The sequence below is a fragment of the Bos javanicus genome, chromosome 13, assembly GCF_032452875.1.
Source record: "Bos javanicus breed banteng chromosome 13, ARS-OSU_banteng_1.0, whole genome shotgun sequence".
In the NCBI taxonomy this organism is placed as follows: Eukaryota; Metazoa; Chordata; class Mammalia; order Artiodactyla; family Bovidae; genus Bos; species Bos javanicus.
In genome coordinates this window covers 58432046-58443148 of record NC_083880.1, presented here as the reverse complement: position 1 = coordinate 58443148, position 11103 = coordinate 58432046, and positions in this window count along the sequence as shown.

The window sequence follows — 11103 nt, the reverse complement described above, 5'->3', positions numbered from 1 at the left end:
TGGAAAAACACACACGCTCCACCTTGTCCAAACAGCAGTCACAGAAGTTGCTCTGGAGTGGGGAGTTGTCGGGGTGGGGGGAATATGTGGGGCATCGCATCCTCTGGTCCTTATTCTATTTTACATACCCTGTGACTCAAACCATGTGCTCCCTTTCTCCCAACTTAACCATGCAGTTCCTCAGAAATGCTGAGGCTGGTGGGTGCCCCATTCACTTATTGAGTATTTACTGTATACCAGGCTCTGTGCTGAGGACTCTCCTCTGAGCCTCAGCAGAATCCTTTGAGGGAACAGTGCTACTGTCCCATTTTACAGATGGCGAGAGTGAGGCAAGTGTGGTGGGCAGAATAATGGCCTCCTAGTGTTCACAGCTGAATCCCCAGAGCCTATGGGCATGTTGTATTTCATGGCAAAGGGAGACTAGATTGCAGGTGAAGTTAATGTTGCTCATCAGCTGACCTTGAGGTGCAGAGATGATCCTGGATTATTGGGTGGCTCCATGGAATCACAGGGGGAACAGGTGGGCAGCATCAGTCATGTGACATAAGGAAGATTTGACTGATCATTGCTGATTTGACAATGGAAGAGGGGACCAGAGTGAAGCCAAGGGGCTAGCTCTGGAAGGCAGAAACAGCAAAGATAAGGTTTATCCTCTGAAACTCCCAGAAGGAATCACTCTGCCAACACCTTGATTTTAGCCCAGTGATGTCCATTTGGACTTCTGGCCTCCAGAACTCTAGGATAATAAATTCGTGTTGTTTTCAGCTACTAAGTGTGTGGTAATTTGTCATCAAAGCCATAGGAAACTGATTGCTCCTAAGTTCTTCATCTAAGTTCACAGTGGCTTCTCTGGTGGCTCAGATGAAAAAGAGTCCATGCCTACAGTGCAGGAGACCTGGGTTTGATCCCTGGGTTGGGAAGATCCCCTGGAGGAGGGCATGGCATCCCACACCAGTATTCTTGCCTAGAGAATCCCATGGACATGAGTTGTCTTGTGGGTTACAGTCCATGGCGTTGCAAAGAGTTGGACATGACTGAGCAACTAACACTTCTATAGTAAATGTTGAGGCTGGATTTAAACCCAGACCTCTGAGACTGGTCCAGGGATGGACAAGTGAACAAGGCTGGTAAGCCCAAAGAAACCCTGGGAGTTTCACTGAGACAAACAGGAAATGAACTCTCTCCTTCCATTGGGACTGGCGAGGACAATAGGTTGTCTGGAGGTGCCAGGGGTTGATTATTCATCACTAGGTAAACATCTGTCTGAATTACATAACTAGGTGAGACAAAAAATAAGATGGTGACATTATCTGAGCCCCTGGATACCACCATGCCTGAAGCTAACACGTCTTTATATTCCAGGAACCAATAAATGCCCCTTTTTACTTAAGCTGGTTTGAGCTGGACTTTCCATCTGTCACAACGGACAGATTCTCAGGATTTGGCTTGGCTTTTGAAAATCTGAGAGATGTGAACGTATCTTGGTTTCCCTGGTGCCAACTACCCCTCCACTTCCTTTAGGTTTTCCAGGAGAGCAAAAAAATTCAGATGTCATGGAGGCTTCAAATCATATAATCCTGTGATGACACAACCTCAAGAAGCCTCCTGGTCCTTAGTTTTATACTTTTTTACACTACGAAGTGGAGGAGACTTGCCCATGGTGACGCTGCTGCTAGGAGATAGCCGAGGCCAGAATCTGGGTCTGCTCACCCCTGCTCCTCCCCTTTGCCTTCTGCAGTCCCACAAGAAAGGGCTTTGCATCCATACTTTCTGATGGTTTTCCTGCTGACAAGACTCAGGACAGAACTAAGCTTGTCTGGCCTGGAGTTTGCCACATGCATAATAAGGCTCACATTTGCTTGTGGTTGAGTCTTTAGAAATCAGCTTTCTGGCTGAGCCACTTTCCAGCCCAGGACTCGCCTGGAAGTCATTTGGGGGGACAGGGGCCTGCTCATCTGGTCAGCTGTGGTTGTGCAGTTAATACTTCCCAGACAAGGCTTTCTTCCTGGTCCCCAGATTCTCCGCCCCGCTCCAGGCTTCCAGAAGGGAGGAACATGCCAGGGGTGGGTCTCCCAGCCATCCTGGTTTCTCTGCTGGTTATCTGTTCCCCTTCGAGGAATCAGATGGCTCTACCTCATGTACAGTTTGGAGCCCAGACCCCATTTAGGTGCTAAAAATGCCAGACTTGCCCAAAGTGAGCACCAGCTCCCACCCATCAACCAAGGCTGGCTGAAGATACACCCCGTGCTCCTCCTTTGGGTTCGCTCTTTTGTTTTTTCCTGCTTCACCACAAAAAATATTTTTGCATCTCCTCTTACATTCTTTGCAATGATCCATCCTCCTCTTGCTGCAAGCTGGTTTGAGCAGATTTCCAGTCTCTGATCATGACCTGGATATTTACTGACCACTTACTAAGTGCCTGAAAGTTGCGGTCAGTATTAGTGTCAGTTGAGTCTTGCAAGGTGGGTACGATTTGCATCCAATTTTAGATCCCAGGGAAAGCACCCAGGTGCATGGAGTGACTGTCTTAGGATAGCACAGCTGGAAAGAGGAAAAAAGTGAAGGCAAAAGTGGTGTCGGCCTTACTTTGCCTGTTTTATGGATGAGAAAGCTGAGCCCAGAATGGCACAGTGACTTGCTCAAAGGCACACAGCAAATGAGTGGCTGAGAAGGACTCAGAGCTCCTGCGTCCTGACTTCTAGTTTTCTCTCTCCCCTGGGACCCCACAGTCCCCTGGGCACCAGACCAGTTAAAGCAAATAGATGGCCTCCACGGCGGCCACCATGGGTCTCTTCTGAAACCTGCCTCAGCCACAGTGCTTAGAAACCCTCCCTGGCCAGGGACCACCCTGCCCCTCAGTGGGTGGTCCTATCCAGCCCATGATTCACAGTGACACCCCCCACCTGGGCACCTCACCTGTCCCATCAGACCCCCAAGAACTGCAGAGGCTCCTGGGGTGGCCCAGGAGCACCCAGCCTGATGTTTGGCCTGAAGCTTTTAAAAAAGATTCCATTTGAGGTGGATTCTCTCCTTCCAAGAGGAAAACTTGCTTTCTCAAGTCTCACTTTGAGCATAAGCAGAGCACTCATATTTAATAACAATTTATTGCACCCATCATGTGCCAGGCATGGCACCAGGTGCTGGGGTGACTTTCCAGGACCTTCTCTTATGGGGCTCTCTTTCCATGGGAGAAGCAGGTCGACACTGTGGCCATTCCCCAGGAGGAAGTTTCGAAAATGGAGCAGGAAGCTGGGCTGAGGGCAGGGGTGGGGGTGGGGGATCTTGAATGAAAGGACCAGGGAGGGCCTTTCTAGGGAGATGACATTGGGATAAAACCTGAACAATGATTGGGACATAGCCAGGAAAATATCAGGCAGTTCCAGGCAGAGAGAACAGCAAGTGCAAAGGCCCTGAGGTAGGAATGTTGTCTTACTGGGGAATCCAAACAGTCAGTGAATCAGGGGGCGGGTGGTAGGAGATGAGCTCAAAGAGCTAGACCTTCGTTTTTTCTTTTTTTTTTTTTTAAGATTTTGTTATTGTTGTGGACCATTTTTAAAGTCCTTATTGAATTTGTTACGATATGCTTCTGTTTCATGTTTTGGTTTTTGTGGCCACATGGTATATAGGATCTTAGGTCCCTGACCAGGGATTCCACCGACACCCCCTGCACTGGAAGGTGGTCTTAACTGCTGGACCACCAGAAAAGTCCTCAAGATAGACCTTCTTAAATAGAGAAAGTAACCTATCAGTGATGTGCTCCACAACCCAAATATCTGGGGTGCAGAGAGGAAAAGGACTTGGGTTTATGGCATGTTCATCACGTGACACATACAGTGTTCCGTCCACCTTCACAACAGCTGGTGAGGCGGGAGGTCTCATTACCCCCATTTAGCAGAAGAGGAGCCTGGGGGTCTAAGAGGTGCAATGGCCCTTGGAAGCCATTACTGGCCAGGCTGATTGCTCATGGGGCTTGCGGGCTGAAGGAGGCTCTTTGATGAAAATGAAAATACAAAGTCCAGGGGAGCTTGCTCGCCCAGCTCTTATCTTTCGCCTGGATCACAATGTGGTTCCACTTTTCCTATTTCCAGCCGAATGTTTTGGAAACTCTGGGAGGCGCCAGCCCATACAGCCTCCTGACTGCTGGGACTGCTTGTGCAAAGCTGGAGGCAGGGGGCACTGGTGCTGCCAACCTTTCCTGGCTCAGGTATGGGGAACAAGGGTGCGTCTCTTTCTCAAGGGAGAGGGCACCTGGAGATCCGGATAGAACCTCTCTGGGTGCAGGCTTTTTTGGAGAGTCTGAAAAACAGCGCAGGAATGAACTGAAAGCATGCTCTGTTTTGGGAGTCTATACAGATCACTCACAATTGGTCTGATGGGGGACGGCGCCCAGGAGGCCCTGAGCCCTGGCACCCAGCCTGGGATGCCTCTCTTCACATTCCTGCATCCAGCATCTCCCATGCAGGCACTCCTCTGTACCTGGCCCAGGTGTGACAGGACCCTGTGCTGACCTGTGCCAGGGGGAAGCCAGGCTGGGCACGTGAATATTTCGTTCACAAATATTTCTTGATACTTGCCTTGTGCCAGAGCATATCGGCAGCAGTCACAGGCAGGACTGATGGAGTCTTTTCTCCTGAAGCTCATGTTCTACTGGGAGAGCCACAAGCCATACAAAGAAACAAATTAAACTTCGCTGCCTAGAGTGATGGGCCCCTCCTTCCTCTGCTGGTTGCCTACCCTCTCCCATCACTGTCAGTTCAGTTCAGGGGTCGCAAAGAGTCGGACACAACTGAGTGACTGAACTGAGAGTGATGGGAGCGGGTAGGCAACCAGCGGAGGAAGCAGGGTCACTGAAGACCACTCTGAGGAGGTGGCCTTTGTGGTGAGACCTGGATCAAGAGCAAAGATCCCCACCCCCCACAGAAAAGGACAAAATGGCAGAGGGTCTCATGCACCAAGTGGGTGCTATCTGCCTGCTCTGCCTCCACTGAGGCTCACTGCACAGATCAGTAAACCGAGACACAGAGAACTACAGAAACTCACCAAAGTTATAGAGCTGAGAAGCTGACCCCAAGCCCCCTGGCTCCAGGGCCCACACACAGAACCACCAGACCACAGTGCCTCCTGGAGTTTCCTAGGGACATGGGGTCCTGCCTGGGGTCCCCACCGTAGCCTGGGCCTCCAAATCAAGGTCCCATGTGCTTCAGAAAACCGAAGTGGGGGCGGGGAGTGCTGGGCAATACCAGCCTGATGAATGGCAAGCTGCCCCACCCACTCTCGTGCCACAAGTCCCCCCATTTCTAAGTGGTCTCAGTGGGAGTTTCGTGCAGGTTAAGAGGGAAGGCTGCCTGACTCCAGCCACAAAATTAAAAGATGCTTGTTTCTTGGAAGAAAGGCTATGGAAAAAAGACTAGATAGCATATTAAAAAGCAAAGACGTTGCTTTGCTGACAAGGGTCCATTATAGTCAGAGCTGTGGTTTTTCTAGTAGTCATGTATGGATGTGAGAGTTGGACCATAAAGAAGGCTGAACGCTGAAGAACTGATGCTTTCCAACTGTGGTGCTGGGGAAGACTCTTGAGAGTCCCTTGGACTGCAAAGAGATTAAATCAGTCAATCTTAAAGGAAATCAACTCTGAATATTCCTTGGAAGGACTGATGCTGAAGCTGAAGTTCCAATATTTTGGCCACCTGATGCAAAGAGCCAACTCATTTGTAAAGACCCTGATACTGGGAAAGATTGAAGGAAGGAGGAGAAGAGGGTGACAGAGGATGAGATGGTTGGATGGCATCACTGATTCAATGGACATGAGTTTGAGCAAACTCTAGGAGACAGTGAGGGACAGGGAGGCCTGGCCTACTGCAGTTCATGGGGTCACAAAGCGTTGGACATGAGTTAGCGACTGAACAACAACACTACTAAGTGTGGCAAAGGGGTGGGTGTTTCGTTTCCAATCTCTTAGAGACCTGGAGGTGGCCCCTTGATGCCCAGGCCTGGTCACGGTGGTGTCAAATCGGTATAGAGCTTTTTAAACACTCTCATCACAGACGGCTCACAAGGTCTAAAGGTGAGACGTGAGAAACGGGCGTCCCTGCACAGCTTCTGTCACCCACTGGCCTCCGGAGTCTGACCACACGGGTCCCTCCACCTCCCGGAGAGCCACGCGCTGGTCTCACTCACAGCGTCTGGGAACAAGGGTGCCAGGCTGAAGGGCTGTCCCCAGACGCCTCCCAAGGCCCCAGTCCCTGGTTCCGGGAGCAGTCTGAGTTCTGTGCTTCTGGGAAAAGGCAGAGAGAAAGGCCGCACTGCTCTGCGTTAAGGACTCTGTGCTGCAAACTCGGTGCTGACCTTTGGGAGACTTACTGGACCAGCGCAGCTGCTGTGGGGCCCGCCGACCCTATTCAGATGATTCCATCAGCTTCCGGCCCTCAAGCAACTGCCCACCACCCAACTATTCCTACGACCCCGGCGTCTGCACCTTGCCTCCAGGTCAGTCTCCCATCGAAGCTGTCCCCTCCCTGAAACACTCCTCTGAATGCCTACCTACCCATGCTGGAGGCAGGGGTGGGTCAGACCACCTGCCCCAGCCCAGTCATCCTCAAATGCCTCTTCCCTGGGCCCGGGGGACCAGAGCTGCCCGAGGACAGGAAGGCATGGTCAGCCCTGGGCAGGAGAGGGTGGAGGGCTCAGTGGAGCAGAAATATGAGAAAACAAAGTGCATTTCACTGAACTTCAGGCAAGAAAACATCAGCTCATCCCCTCACCCCTAGCCATTTGTTTCCTCCGAAAGCAATCACTGAACTTTTCCATTTTCAGTCCCCAAACCAATGAAATCATGTATTGGCTCTGGGTTTTACTGGGAGATGGACCCCAGTCATGCTTTGTTTCCTCACTTAGGCTCTCAGTGTTCATCTCATCAACCAAGTTAGGGTGTCCTTATCGCTGGGATCTCCAGGGCCTCCTCTCTATGCCCCAACTCCACCTCTGTTTCAGAAACAGTAAAAGAAATTCTCCAGCATGAGCTCACAGGACGTTTGGGGCTAACACAAGTTCGATTGGCTCTTGGCACAAATGTTGAGGATGCTTCATTGTAATATGGAAACAATATGAAGTCGATGGCAATAGGGCCCCAAGACTAAGTTGCCTCGGGTGGTTTTTGCTGTAAATCAACACTGCTGTCTTTGGCTGCATGTGTCCGAGAGGATGTTCTGGAGCTCGTTGACCCTGTATGAGAGGTATTACTGTGAACACGGTAATCTTGGATCTGTCCGTTCTCGCATGCTGTCCACTTCTTCCATTAGAGCACTTAGCCTGCTGTGTGTGCATGCTTAGTCACTCAGTCATGTCTGATTTTTTGCGACCCTGTGGACTGTAGCCTGCCAGGCTCCTCTGTCCATGGAATTTTCCAGGCAAGAATACTGGAGTGGGTTGCCATTTCTTTCTCCAGGGCATTTTCCTGACCCATGGATTGAACCTAGTCTCCTGTGTCTCCTGCATTTTACCCGATGAGCCACCGGGGAAGCCATTAGCATATTAATCACAGTTATTTTAAGTTCCTGGTCTGATAATTCTGAAATCTCTGCTGTTAGTCTACTTCGATTGCCTGCTTTGTCTTCTCAGACTGTGTTTTTTCTTGCCTTGTAGTATGCCTTGTGACTTTTTTTGGAAATCTGGACATGTTGCATTGAGTAACAGGAACTGAGGCAAACAGGATTTAGTGTAAGGAGCTAGGTCAGTCTGGCTCAGAGCTGGACTGCGTTTCATGTTTGTTGTAACCATAGGTAAAAACAGAAAGAAAAACACCAGTACAGTATATTAATGCATATATATGGAATTTAGAAAGATGGTAATGATGACCCTATATGTGAAACAGCAAAAGAGACACAGATAATAAAGAACAGGCTTTTGTACTCGGACCCTGTGGGAGAAGGCGAGGGTGGGATGACTTGAGAGAATAGCATTGAAAAATGTATATTACCTTATATGAAATGGATCACCAGTCTAAGTTCGATGCATGAAACAGGGTACTCAAAACTGGTACACTGGGACAACCCAGAGGGATGGGAAAGGGAGGGAGATAGGAGTTGGGTTCAGGATGGGGGACACATGTACATCCATGGCTGATTCATGTCAATGTATGGCAAAAACCACTGCAATATTGTAAAGTAATTGGCCTCCAATTAAAACAAATAAATTACTTTTTTTTTAAAAAAGGCTTTGAATTCCTCTCATGTGCAAGTTTCAGTCTCTCCTATTACCTCTAGGTTTCTTTGGGAATTCCTTCTTAAACTGAATCTGTATCTTTCATTTCTCAGTTGTAACCTGTTTTTACACTGGAGCTAGTATAGTGACATCACAGTCATCTTATCACCAGTGGGCCAGAGCCCCTGGGCTGTAACCTTCAGATGGGTTGGTTAGTCTTTTCTCCTCTCCCTTAAAGTGAGATGAAAGGCCAGCTGGGGCTCCAGGTATCCAGCTGAGCTTGCCCTAGGTGTTAAGGCTCTGGTAAATTATTTCCCCTTGAGTGCAGACCTTTGCTAAGGAAAACAGAAGTTTGGGGGCATATTTCAAAACAGTTGCTCCCCTTTCTTCCTGCTAGAAACACAAGTGGGGCTTCTGAAGGGAAAACTCAAAGACTGGGACCCTTCTTGAAATGGGACATCCCAGAGTTTTTCATCTCAAACTAGTCCACATTCAGCCTCTAGCCATTAGTCAATGTCTGCTTACGTGTTTCAGCCCGTTAATGGCTCCAGCAGCTTCTTGTCCCCATAAGCTGGAACTCTGTATCTGCCCGCCTGTCTCCTAAGTTTCTGGGGCAGCAGTCTGCCCTGGGACTTCAGTTCTCTGAAAGATCTAAGAAGAAATGCTGATTTTCAGTTTGTTCCACATTTTTCTTGTGAGGATGAGAACCAAGAGTTCTCAACTCTACATCTTGGACCAGAATCTAGAAGTCCTCTGAATACATTTAAAAATCAAGTTGTGATGTATTTTATGCTCAGTTACTTAAAGCCTCTTGAAAAATTCAGATCAAAGGGACAAATTATTCCTTGCGTAAGCAATCTGCATAATTGTCTCAATTACCCCTTCTGCATGTCGGGGCATATGACCTTCGGTCAGACTCAGAACAGCTCGGGTTGTAAAGGATGTGCCACAGTTTGGGGAGCAAGGAGGCTCATCTCACAGGCAGGGTGTGAGCTGTGAGTAGGGCCCAGACCAGGGTGCAAAATGTAAGGAGGCCTGATTCTTAGGCACCAGCTCTGCACAGGGCCAACCCCAAGAGGGTGTCTCCTTAAATTTTAAACCTGAATGCCTTGCTCAATTGCTTGAGTCCCAGCTCTGCTTAAGAGCATGAGCTCTGAGTCCAGACTGCCCAGCCTCACCTTTGTCTGCTGCCTACTGGCTGAGTGACCTGTTGTTGTTACTGTTTGGTTGCTCAGTTGTGTCTGACTCTTTGCAATCCCATGGACTGCAGCTTGCCAGGCTCCTCTGTCCATGGGATTCTCCAGGCAAGAATACTGGAGTGGGTAGCCATTTTCTTTTCCAGGGGATCTTCCTGGCCCAGGGATCGAACCCATGTCTCCTGGACTGGGAAGCGCATTGTTTAATACTGAGCCATCAGTGACATTGGGTGAGATAATAACCTCTCTGTGCCTCAGTTTCCTCACTTGCAGCATGGAGATATAAGTGTTTATAGACTGGGAGTGGGGAGAGTAGACTGAACGTCTATAGTAGAATCCATATGTTATTAAAAGACTCCTAACTCCCAGTGTGACAGTACCAGAGATGGGACCTTTGGGAAGTGATCAGGTCATGAGGCTCCACCTTCAGGAATGAGGTTAGTGTCCTTGCAAAGCAGACTCCAGGGAGCGACTCTCCTTCCATCATGAGAGAACTGAGTGAGAAGAGAGCCATCCATGAACCAGGAAACCCAGACCAGATACCAAACCTGCCAGCACACTGATGTTAGACTTCCTGTCTGCAGAGCTGCAAGAAATAAATTTCTATTGTTTATAAGCCACCTGGGCTCCCCAGGTGGTGCTAGTGGTAAAGAACCCACCTGCTAATGCAGGAGACATAAAAGATGTGGGTTTAATCCCTGAGTCAGGAAGATTCCCTGGAGGAGGAAATAACAACTCACTCCAGTATTCTTGCCTGGAGAATCCCATGAACAGAGGATCCTGGCAGGCTACAGTCCATGGGGTCACAAAGAGTCAGACACAAGTGATGCAAATTAGCACGTCCGTACATATAAGCCACCAAGTCTGTAGTATTCTGTTATAGCAGTCCAAACAGACTAAGATGCTGGCAAATAGTAAGCCCTCAGAAATGTCACTTCTTTCACTGTCCTCTCTTGACTCCTGTTGCAGATGCTGCTGTTCTACTGGGTTCCCTCAACCATTCCAAGTTCTCCTACAGCCCTGCCAGTTCACCTCTGCATCCTCTGTCTTCTGTTATCAGCTTGGCTGCCGGCCGACTCTTTCTTGCACCCCAGAGCTTTCCACCCCGTGTGAAGGGTGGGCAGTAAATGCCTGTGGCAGCCCTCAGCCAGGAGGGTGGGAATCAGTGGGTGAAACCCTGGTACCTGGTACAGAACAATTCCAGGATGTTTTCCAAAATTCCTCAGAGGGAAACTGCTCATGTGTGCGTGCTTAGATGCTCAGTCATGTCTGACTCTTTGTGACTCCATGGGATTCTCCTGGTAAGAATACTGGAACGGGTTGCCATTTCCTCCTTCAGGGGATATTCCCAACCCAGAGATTGAACCCATGTCTCTAGCATCTCCTATGTTGGCAAGTGGATTCTTTACCACTAGCGTCAAATGGGAAACTGCAGCTTTATCATCCTTCCTTCCCAGTCCCTGCCTCCTGGAGTCGTCGCCCTATCTCAGGGGCTGAATCCCCACTCAGTCTCAGGGTCTGCTTTTGGGGGGATTCAAATGAAGCATTTGTCAATGGGGAGTTTCATCTCTGGAAAAGCCCCCCTCTGTGGTTTCCCAGGACATCTGTCCAGTATGTGTGTATGAGATGAGGATTCATTCAGTAACACATCCTGTGCACCTGTTAGGAATCGCTGGGTCAGCTTCTCAGCCAAGGCTTGGGGCCGTCA